This window comes from Panthera uncia (genome assembly GCF_023721935.1).
Source record: "Panthera uncia isolate 11264 chromosome B3 unlocalized genomic scaffold, Puncia_PCG_1.0 HiC_scaffold_1, whole genome shotgun sequence".
Classification (NCBI taxonomy): domain Eukaryota; kingdom Metazoa; phylum Chordata; class Mammalia; order Carnivora; family Felidae; genus Panthera; species Panthera uncia.
Genome location: NW_026057582.1, coordinates 212100 through 224412, shown reverse-complemented (window position 1 = coordinate 224412; position 12313 = coordinate 212100). Strand labels below are relative to the sequence as shown.

Below are 12313 nucleotides of genomic sequence, written 5' to 3'. Positions count from 1 at the left end.
CATATAAATGTAGTGGGACCATGTCTAAATTTCCTTTGAACAAATGGTAGGCTAATCCTCCAAGAGGAAGTTTTTTTTCTTTTTTCTTTTTAATTTTCTTTTTTTATTTTTTAAAATTTATATCCAAATTAGTTAGCATATAGTAACAATGGTTTCAGGAGTAGATTCCTTAATTCCCCTTACCCATTTGGCCCATCCCCCCACCACAATCCCTCTAGTAACCCTCAGTTTGTTCTCCATATTTATGAGTCTCTTCTGTTTTGTCCCCCTCCCTGTTTTTATATTATTTTTGTTTCTCTTCCCTTATGTTCATCTGTTTTGTCTCTTAAAGTTCTCTTATGAGTGAAGTCATATGATATTTGTCTTTCTCTGACTGACTAATTTCACTTAGCATAATACCCTCCAGTTCCATCCACGTAGTTGCAAATGGCAGGATTTCATCCTTTTTGATTGACGAGTAAAACTCTGTGTATATATATACCACATCTTCTTTATCCATTCATCCATCTATGGACATTTGGGCTCTTTCCATGCTTTGGCTATTGTTGGTAGTGTTGCTATAAAAATAGGGGTGCATGTGTCCCTTCAAAACAGCACACCTGTATCCCATGGATAAATGCCTAGCAGTGCAATTGCTGGGTCGTAGGGTAGTTCTATTTTTAGTTTTTTGAGGAATCTCCATAGTGTTTTCCAGAGTGGCTGCACCAGCTTGCATTGCCCCCAACAATCAAAAAAGATCCTCTGTCTCCGCATCATCGCCAACATCTGTTGTTGCCTGAGTTGTTAATGTTAGCCTTTCTGACAGGTGTCAGGTGGTATCTCATTGTGGTTTTGATATGTATTTCCCTGATGATGAGTGATGTTGAGCATTTTTTCATGTGTCGGTTGGCCATCTGGATGTCTTCTTTGGAGAAATGTCTATTCATGTCTTTTGCCCATTTCTTCACTGGATTATTTGTTTTTTGGGTGTTGAGTTTGATAAGTTCTTTGCAGATTTTGGACACTAACCCTTTATCTGAGATGTCATTTGCAAATATTTTCTCCCATTCTGTTGGTTGCCTTTTAGTTTTGTTGATTGTTTCCTTCGCTGTGCAGCGCTTTGCAGATTTTATTTTGATGAGGTCCCACTAGTTCATTTTTCCTTTTGTTTCCCTTGCCTCCAGGGACGTGTCAAGTAAGAAGTTGCTGCGGCCCAGATCAAAGAGGTTCTTGCCTGCTTTCTCCTCGAGGATTTTGATGGCTTCCTGTCTTACATTGAGGTCTTTCATCCACTTTGAGTTTATTTTTGTGTACGGTGTAAGAAAGTGTTCCAGGTTCATTCTTCTGCATGTTGCTGTCCACTTTTCCCAGCACCACTTGCTGAAGACACTGTCTTTATTCCTTTGGATATTCTTTCCTGCTTTGTCAAAAATTAGTTGGCCATATGTCTGTGGGTCCATTTCTGGGTTCTCTATTCTGTTCCATTGATCTGAGTGTCTGTTCTTGTGCCAGTACCATACTATCTTGATTATTACAGGTTTGTAGTACAGCTTGAAGTCTGGGATTTTGATGCCTCCTACTTTGGATTTGTTTTTCAAGATTGCTTTGGCTATTCGGGGTCTTTTCTGGTTCCATACAGATTTTAGGATTATTTGTTCTATCTCAGTGAGGAATGCTGGTGTCACTTTGATAGGGGTTGCATTGAATATGTAGATTGCTTTGGGTAGTCTTGACATTTTAATATTTGTTCTTCCTATCCAGGAGCAAAGAATCTTTTTCCATTTGTTTGTGTCTTCTTCAATTTCTTTCATAAGCTTTCTATAGTTTTCAGTGTATAGATTTTTCACCTCTTTGGTTAGATTTATTCCTAGGTATATGGGTTTTGGTGCTACTGTAAATGGAAAATATTCCTTGATTTCTCTTTCTGTCGCTTCATTGTTAGTGTATAGGAATGCAACCGATTTCTCTGTGTTGATTTTATATCCTGCCACTTTGCTGAATTCATGAATCAATTCTAGCAGTTTTTTGGTGGAGTTTTTGGTTTTCCACATAGAGAATCATGTCATCAGTGAAGAGTGAAAGTTCGACCTCCTTTTGGCTGATTTGGATGCCTTTTGTTTCTTTGTGTTGTCTGATTGCAGAGGCTAAGACTTCCAATACTGTGTTGAATAACAGTGGCGAGAGTGGACATCCCTGTCTTTTTCCTGACCTTAGGGGGAAAGCTCTCAGTTTTTCCCCATTGAGGATGATATTAGCGTTGGGTCGTTCATACATGGCTTTTATGATCTCCAGGTATGCTCATTCTATCCCTACTTTCTTGAAGGTTTTTATCAACAAAGGATGCTGTATTTTGGCAAATGCTTCCTCTGCATCTATGGAGAAGATTATATGGTTCTTGTCATTTCTTTTATTGGCGTGATGAATCACATTAATTGTTTTGCAGATATTGAACCAGCCCTGCATCCCAGGTATAAATCCCACTTGGTCGTGGTGAATAATTTTTTTAATGTATGTAGGATCCAGTAAGCTAATATCTTGTTGAGGATCTTTGCATCCATGTTCATCAGGGAACATGGTTTGACTCCCTCCCTCTCTAACTTTTTTTTTCCTTCCCCTTCTCCATGGTATTCTGTCAAGTTTCTCAGGATCCAAATAAGAGTGAAAACATATGGTGTTTGTCTTTCTCCATATGACTAATTTCACTCAGCACAACACTCTCCAGACCCATCCACGTTGCTACAAAAGGCCATATTTCCTTCTTTCTCAATGCCAGGTAGTATTCCATTTTGAATAGAAACCACGATTTCTTTATCCATTCATCAATTGATGGGCATTTAGACTCTTTCCATAATTTGGCTATTGTTCAAAGTGCTGCTATAAACCTTGGGGTACAAGTGCCCCTATGCATCAGCACTCCTGTATTCTTTGCGTAAATTCATAGCAGTGCTATTGATGGGTCATAGGGTAGACCTATTTTTAATTTTTTGAGGAACCTCCACACTATTTTCCAGAGTGGCTGCACCAGTTGGCATTCCCACCAACAGTGCAAGAGGGTTCCTGTTTCTCCACATCCTTGCCAGTATCTATAGTCTCCTGATTTATTCATCTTAGCCACTCTGACTGGGGTGAGATGGTATCTGAGTGTGATTTTGATTTGTATTTCCTTGATGAGGAGCTATGTTGAGCATCTTCTCATGTGCCTGTTGGCCATCTGGATGTCTTCTTTAGAGAATTGTCTATTCATGTTGGTGGGCGGGGCCACAGTCAGACCTGATGTCTGCCCCCAGCCCACCGCTGGGGCCACAGTCAGACTGGTGTGTACCTTATCTTCCCCTCTCCCAGGGGCAGGACTCACTGTGGAGTGGTGTGGCCCCTGTCTGCACTGCTTGCACACTTCCAGGCTTGTGCTGCTTTGATGGGATCTGGCATATTACCTGGGGTGTATCCACAAGGTGCACAGTGGCGGGAGGGGCAGGCTTAGCTCCCTTTGCCATCAGTGGGAAGTGCCATCAGGGCTCGCTTTGCCGTCAGTGGTCCCCTGTGGGAGGGGCCCTGCAGCACCATGAGGGAGGCAAACCTGCCAGAGGGATGGATCCACAGAAGCACAGCACTGGGTGTTTGCGTGATAAAAGCAAGTTGGGTGACAGGAACTGGTTCCCTTTGGGATTTCGGCTGGGGGATGGGAAAGGGAGATGGCGCTGGCCACTGCCTTTGTTTCCCACCAAGCTGAGCTCTATCTTCCAGGACTCATCAACTCTCCCTCCAGGTGTCTTCTTGCTTTCCCAGCTCTCCGAGAGCAGAGCTGTTGACTTTTAGCATCCCAGATGTTAAACCCCACTGTCTGTCAGAACTCATGGAGTCTGGCCCCTCCGCTTTTGCAACCCAGACTTTGGGGGCTGTGTCTTGCCAGGCGGTCTGCCCCTCCACTGCCCTGGCTCCCTCCCAACCATCCATATAGCATGTACCGCCTCTCTGCCCTTCCTACCCTCTTCCGTAAGCCTCTGGTGTGTGATTGGCCCTGGAGAGTCCGTTCAGCTAGTCTTCTGGAAGTTTTCTGGGTTATTTAGGCAGATGTGGGTGGAATCTAAACCATCAGTATGATAAGGTGAGCCCAGCATTCTCCTACGCCGCCATCTTCCCCTCTCTTCCCAAATAGGAATATTTTTAGTAGAAATTGAAAGTAAAAATGAAGTTTTGGTCTCTTGCCCCCCAAACGCAGGCTATAGGACAGCCAGCAAGGCATCTGAACGCCCTTGCTGTGGTTCAGCTCCTTCTTGGGAAATACCACCTCAGAGGAGATGTAGCATCATGAGGGACGACCTTGAGAACCTTGGACAGGAGCCAGCACTGCCCATAGTGCAAACAACAAGAGGGGTGCCCTCAGGGTGACCTGGCCCTCTGCCAGCCTCATGCCCCTGCTCAGGGACATCTGCCAGTGAGAATGGATAAATGGAAGATCCTCAGAAAAGCCAGGTCTAGATCATCTGACAGAAGAGAGGGCTGTGCCAGGTGGCTAGAACCCTGCACCTGGGGGCCACCTGTGGGCTTAGGTATAAGTCCCAGGGTGTGGCATTGGGTGACCCTGCTCATCAGTTCAGCTGGGGTGGGTGTGGGAGAGGCAAGTGGGCCATGGTCAACAGTGTTCACATGGACATGGGTAGGGACTTGGACCCAGAGACATGGCTCTGTTCAACACATTCCATCTTTCCTCAAGCTAGTGAATATGGGATATGCAGTTTTAGCACCCTGAACTTCTCTAACAATTCCATGTTCTGTGGTACTGCTGGGTCACTTTCTATGAATGACTACTTTTCCTCATTATGGAGACCAATGCTTCATACTTCCTTGGGATGTGGAGGTGGACATTGCCAATTTTACCTTTATAGGTGATGAAAAAAATTGCTTTGTAATTTTCTGTGTCTTATTCTGGTTGGCTATTAGTTTGCAAGCCATTTGATCCTTTTGGTTGTTACTTTGAAGCTTCCTCTGAGTTTACTGAGGAAACATTTCCAGTATTCTGTGTCATGATTGGTGAAGTACAAGGTTGTATTTTAGTATTTTCTTATTCCAGCTGGGGAGAACAGAAACTACTGCTGACCACGTGTGAGCCCCGGGATCTTTTTCCCTCTAATCCTTTATTGTGATTCTTTCCTGGTTTCTGGCAGTCTCCTCCTATGCATATGGGGTTCCCTCCTCAGCTGGAGACACAAAGGGGCTGTCCGCTGGTGCCCAACTTGAGAGGAAGAGTGAATGTCCCCATTAGTTTTAAAATGCCTGCCTTCCTTTTACACAAAAACCAGATAGGGATACCATAACATACCTAAAAACTACATGGGCAAAAATCTCCTTGACCTTGGTCTTGGAAATAATGTTTCGGATATGACTGCAAATGCACAGTCAATGAAGACAAAAATCAGTTAGTGAGAACACATCAAACTAAAAATCTCCTGCTTAGGAAAAGAAACATTCACCAAAGAAAAAGACATTTTACAGGGATGGAAAAAAATGTAAAACATGTGTGATATGAGGTTCATATCCAAAATTTAAAAAAAGCTCATACTGCTCAATATTATAACAAGCAACCCAATTAAAAAATGGGGGAGTAGAGGACTTGAAAGGGCATGTTTCCAAAGTCCATGTACAAACGTCCAGCAAGTGCATTAAAAGGTGCTTAACATCACTCATCACCAGAGACATGCAAATGAAAGCCACAATCCCATAACACTTCACACCTGTTATTATGGCTGTTACCATCAGACAAGAGATAACAAATGCTTGTGAGCATGTGGAAATAAGCAAACCTGGTACACTGTCCCTAGGAATGTAAACTGATGAGGTTACTACTGAAAACAATATGGAGAGTTCTCAAAAAAATGAAAAACAAAAGTATGGTTGTGCCCAGCGATCCCTTTTCTGAGTGATATACACAGGGGATGAAGTCACTATATCAGAGATATTGTGCACCCCATGTTCATTTCAGCATTATTCTCCATAGCTGAGACACTGAAAAAAACTAACTGTTCATCAAGAGATTAATAAAGAAGATGTGAGATTAGATAGATGGATGGATGGATACAGATAGATAGATAGATGATAGATTTCATCCATATAAAAGTTAATCGTGCCATTTGTGACTACATGGATGAAGCTTGAAGACATTATGCTAAGTTAAATTAGTCAGACAGAGAAAGACACATTCTGTATGATCACACTTACATGTGGAGTCTAGAAACATCAAATTCACAGAAACAGAGTGTGCAATGGTGGGTTCCAGGGACTGAGGGGCAGGGAAAATGGGGGTGGTCGAATTGCTCAGTGTGTCCAAACTTCCAGTTAGAAGATAGACAAAAAGCTTCCATGGATCTATTGTACAGTAAGATGACAATAATTAATATACATAATGTATATTGAAAGTTGCTTGATGTTCTTACCGTAATTAGCTGAAGAATGTATTGACTAACTTCAACTTGGTAAACATTTTGCATTATATACATGTATCAAGGCATCATATTGTACAACTTAAACTTACATAATGTTATATGTTGATTATATCTCCATAAAGCTGGGGCCAAAAAAAAAAAGGTATTCTTAGAAGACATTCCTATACTATACATTTGGCTAGCAATAATTTAACTATGCATGGACATGACTGAAAATCATACAGTATATGATATTAACCCTAAAGATGTTTTATGCACAGAGAAGATTTCATACAAGTGTGCATGTGTCTGTGTTGGTGGGAATAATTTCATGTGATTCTGTACACCCATAGAAACAACAACCATAACAACAGGTGTTAGGACGATGTTAGGACATGCTAATGCCATGACTGTGTTAAAGAATGTAATGCCTGAAACGGTTCCTGGATTTGCCTTTCCATTATGGATTTAGCCAGACCAAGGAACTCACTTCAGCACATAGACAAACTACGTACTTGCAAAGACTTGGGGGTGATAATTAGAATTTCATACCCCACATCATCCTCAATCATCACAGAAGAGGGCAATGAAGATATGAGGATTAGGAGAACAGATACAGAACATGAAAACATAGACACAGAAGTCCTTCAGGAAAAATCCGCCTGGAAACTGGTCTGGAACGTCCAGAATCATTGTCCTTGGCCCTTAATAAGATTCACAATGCTCCAAATAGCAGGCAGGGACTGACCCCTTTTGCAATAGTATTTTAGAAAGGAATCCTTAACCCTTTCATTACTGATTGAGTGAATTTTATGATAACTTATATGACCAAGTTGATGCCATGCATATACATGTCCAAGAACTAACTGGTACACTTGGGTCATATCATCCACAGACAATAAGAACATGGCCTCTGCCACTGACAAGCCTTGCCACGCTTTCTACAGAATACTGGAAGCTCATCAGGTCTTCAGAGAGCACCCAGTGCCACCTCGCTGGGAAGGACCTTATGGCGAACTGCTAACCAACTACACTGCCATCAGAATTAGGGAAAGATGCCTCTGGATTCACGCAAGCTGCACAAAATAGTTCCGCAAAATGCCATCGTCAAGACCCTTGATGGCCATCCCCATGACAACCATAGGTAAGGATTCCTAGAGCCAATTTCCAGGCTCTGGAAGCACATGGCATCACATAGTAGGTCACGGATCAAAAAACTGCATTTCCACCCAGTTTCATTTTCTGGCTCTTTCCTTTCAGGAAAAAAAAAAACTTTTTAAAATGGAGCCTACCCTTTCCCTACTATTTAAAGACTGACTACGTTTCCTTCTCTCCCTCTGACCCTCTACAACTGTCTGTCTTTCAGACTGCATCTGCCCCATTCACCTGTGTAGTTATCTCAACAGGTCAGACACAGACCCCTACACCAGTTTTCCAAGTCCCGGCTACAGTAAATAATCAGTCTGATTGTCAATTGTTTTGACATCAGGATAGCAAGTAAGCCCCTGAAGTAGTGTTTTTTCCTGCCAATGCAAGCAGGTGAATGCACCATGTGGATGGAAATGGAAGGATGCTGTATCCACAACCAGAACTGCAATGTCACTCTGCTTTTCCTTCCACTGCATTTATTGGGACCACAACTTTGATGGAAGCTTCAGGATGGTCCTTTGCTCAGGTGAATTGTTGGGAGAGAATAGTTCCCTTTGCATGAAGACAAGCATGGTGATGTGCTCTCTCTTGGTGACATAGCAAGGCAACCTGGTGCCAGATGGCCAATAGGTGCTCCAGCATAACCCCCATGGCACAAACACTTTCCACATAACAAAATGTTTCATTGGAACTCAGACCACCCGTGCATGAACTGACATAGCTCAGCCACTTCCAGGTAAGTCTGCCTAACAGCACAAGTCATGTGAAAGTAGACCGAAAATCTGGAGTAGCTCAATCAGGTGACAAAACCCACCTTATAGCTGCTGAAGGGCTGCAGGCATCGCATGTCTCACATACTTGCAGTAATTCATGAGAATTGACCAGTGATAGTGGGCCTCAATTGCCAGAGAAGGGGGAATTCATGACAGGCTCCACATGAGCTGGTCAGGCTAACATCTTGGAACTCTTTGGGCTGTTAGGAATTCTGAAGACAGCAGGTTAGAGATGTACTGGTTGAGAGCAGACTGTGGCTGGGGCTCCTTGGTCATTGATGCTGAATGGGACATACTGGCTAGCTCAGTAATGGCAAAGTCTCCTCTGTGGCCCTTTAGATACCCTCACTACCTAGACAGTCTTGGGAATGTGAGCCATCTTATGGACAGCTGGGCATTTACATTTCAGTATTTAACTGTAAAGCGCCACCTGTTAGGAGGGAGCTTTAATGCTTGTAAAATGGGTGGGCTGAAAGGAGAAATGGTGTGTTTAATGACCTGCTCCTTCAATAAATTTTGAATTATGGACTGCAATAACTCAGTCCTCTATTGCACACAATATTGATGTATATGTCCTGAGTTAATCGGGTGTGGGTGGTGCAATTTGCAGTCCTAAAATCTCCTTATATGTTGCTCCCCCCAGGAAGGCCAGGCACTGGGTTTGTTCCCACTGGCCTTGATGGCATATGAGGTCATCCACACCATTAGGAAGACAGTGTAGGGTCAAAGGGGCTACCATTGATAAAAGATTCAGTAAAGATTCTTCCAATGGTGACATCTAAGGAATATTGAGACACTTCTATTATCCCTCCCTTTATACTTTGTAAGATAAAGGGCACCACACTTGTATTTGGAGGGGTTCCTGGGAAGCACTGTACCTTGACTTCAGGGTCAATGAGAGAAATAAAGTGTCTATATCTGTGTCTTACAGGGTAATTACAGAAGTATACAGGCAGCTGTCCCCTGAAGAAGGACATACACCATGAACCTCCAGGTCCCTAGGCAGGGCCTTGGCATCTTCCCACCCACTGGGATCCCAGCTCACCCTACCAGGGCTGTCATGTCCAGAGAAGTGATGGCACCCACCCAAAGGGTAGGTACAGCAGTTTCTTGAAGATCGCAAATGTCTGAGCAAAGGTTTCTGACTTGTGTTTGGGCTGTCATGAGATTAAGTCATTAAGGACCCCTTTTCTCAGAGCTGTGCATAAAGAGAAGTGTGGGCATCATCTCTAGAGCAAGAGAGCTGAGTTGAAGTGCCACCCTTTGAATGGGGCAGATAAGAGTCCCCCAGTCTCCATATGCCGAATGGACACTCCTATGGGCTCCTATCTGTGGAGGTGGTGAGCCCATCAGCATTTGCAGCAAAGAAGTCTTGGGCTTCTTGAAAATTCTCCTTTTCACATCTGACTATGGCATGCATGCTAATGTCTTCTGTACTAAAGCTGGTGTTTCCATGAATTGTATTGGCACAAGGATTAAAATCAGAGTGGTCCTTCATGAAGAACTCCTTAGATTCTGTTGTCAAGTGCCTCTCCTCCAGGTTGGAAATGGACAAGGGATCGTGGGCGCATGACATAAGGCCAAAAAAAAAAAAAAAACACCAAAAAAAACAAAAACAAAAAACAAAAAACAAAAAACAAAAAAACACCCATTGAATTGTACCCATTGTATCTTAGAGTTGGATTGAGTCACCTGGGCTTGACCTCTCCCAGTGGGCCTGTGCTGTCATGCCACAAAAATCCATGCCCTGGGAATCAGAGCTTCTTTCTTCCTACCTCTGTGGGCTCTGGGGCCCTAGGGAGCCTCTTCCTCAGAGCCTTCCCCTTTTTCCCTGGTGTGTGTCTCCTGACCTGTGCCTTGGTGTGCTTGCCATGGCCTTTTGAAACAGTGAAATGTCTGGGGGCTTCTCTAGGTTGTCTCTAAGTAAACAGGACATTCATACCTTGAGTTTTTCAGTGAATGATGAATTTAGGGGTCTTGGTCCAATCCAGCCAGCTTTAGCATGTCAAGTGCTGTAAGCAACAGCTTGGAGAAAATTACAAAGACCCACAAGAGCCAATCAGTGTCCTCGTCTCCCTCCCTTTGGACAAATTATTCCAGCAAATCTTGCACTTCCATGATGGTATAGTGCCTGTTATCATTTCTGTCTTTCACGCTGGTCCTTGCACATGTTGTTGTAGTGGATCATGACAGGGAAGACCTGATATAGACTTTAGCTCTTCCCAGACACGTGTGCTGAGGCCTCCCACACTGGGGTGACACACTCAACACTTGTCAAATAGGGAGCCATTGTCAACAGCAGCGAGGAATACGGCCAGTAGGGGGGTACATCTCAGATCAACTGAGATGTGGGGGTGAGGAACTAGTGAGCCCTTCTTAGCTCTAACGCTTGTAGGAGGGCGCCACCTAGGCTACCAATCCCATCCTTGGGGCAAATGTATTGGGGGACCCCAGGTGTTGTACTGAATCAAGAAAATGTAGACTGTGACCTCCTGAAGGAAGAAGCAAGAGCCACTTGCTCAGGGGTTGACAGGGGGTTCCCTAGGAATCCCTGCTCCTGCTTTGGGTACATGAGATGTGTGGGGCCCTTCTGACTGAAGGTGGGGTTTCAGTACACACACAACAAAGGAAATGGAGACACAGGATTTATGACTTAAGAGCCCAGAACAAGGGGGCACAAGGACCCAGAAAAGCACAGCCCTCGATTGCACATTCCCAGTGATAAGGACATAGAAATCATGGTAGCAAGTACCTGATTACTTAGGAGTGGATGGGGCTGAAGTCCCGAACTTTTCACAGGCTCACCTCTGTGTGTTTATTCTAGAAGGCTCTTAGAAAACCAAAGTTGGAATCCTAGGCAGATTCTTATCTAAGGTTAAACTCACTGAAGTAGCCAAAAGAAAGAGAGCAGGGATTCATATTCACTGGCTCCCTCTGGATGCCAGAGTCATCCATAGGTACTTGTGCCTACCTTTCTGATTCATTTCATTGGGTGCTCCTTTCATCCTGATGGTCTCAGTCTCTCACATTTGGAAACTTGCTCTCCAGGGAGGCACAGCTTGTGCTAAGTGGAACCTAACCTCCATCCTCTTCCCCCACAGCCCAGAGACACCCCAGTGTGGGAGAGGCGCTTTGGGAGGGTTGTAGTCCACCATTAACCTGACCCCACATTGGGACTGGAAGAAGACAGATTACCTGGAGAATGAGAAAACGTTCAGTGCGCAAGAGCACAGTTTTGGAGAAAACTCATGAATGTGTCCATAAAGGAGCTTGTGGCAACTTCTCTTAATTCTGGAACTAAACACTTCAGTTCAAGACACGCCTGCTGACTCGGGTCCTCGGCACAGAGTCTCAGGCCCAATTTGGGCTCTTGGATGCTTAGAAATATACGTAGAGAGCACAACCATGCAGTTTTCAAGTTTTATTTCAGAGTTCTGGTCAGTGACCCATGAGATACCTGGTGTCAGAGTTGGGATGTGCTGGGGACCCCTGTGTCTCCTGCAGAGCCCCGGAAACATGGATGTCAGCTATGTGGCCTCATTACTGTATTTTCACAGATGTGCCAGGTGCATTGCCTATAGTTGTTCAGGGGTCTGGTGCTTGAATTATGGATTGTCTTCACCAACAATCACTTCCTGAACTTTCTCAGTATTGATAATTCTGAAATTTGTGGCAATACCAAAGAGGATTGCAGCTATATGGCATAAATGTGACCAAAAACCACTCTGAGATATACCACAGATCCATGACTTTGCCTGACTGACTGAACTCTTCTTGGAGGGGTCCGCTGTCTGTGCTCCCACCAGTGCCTCGTCCAGTGCACCATGGAGGATCCCAGCCTACGTGACAATAGCGGTTCCTTTTATTGTCGCACATCCCTCTGTGACTGCATTTCTGTGGGATACAGTCATAATTCAGCTGAGCCACACTTCCAGTGCAGTAGGTGTCCTGACAGAACTTTCCAGGAGCACAGGGGGTACCAGTTCTCACATG

The 12313-nt window shown here is 44.1% G+C and overlaps 1 protein-coding gene and 1 pseudogene across 1 annotated transcript in view; both read right to left on the bottom strand.

Annotated features, from left to right (window-relative positions):
* The window catches only part of LOC125909081 (disintegrin and metalloproteinase domain-containing protein 21-like), an 88913-nt gene that overhangs the window by 3491 nt on the left and 73109 nt on the right, over positions 1-12313 (bottom strand). The gene's annotated exons all lie outside the window — the stretch shown is intronic.
* The window catches only part of LOC125909078 (disintegrin and metalloproteinase domain-containing protein 21-like), a 2448-nt pseudogene continuing 1918 nt past the window's right edge, over positions 11784-12313 (bottom strand).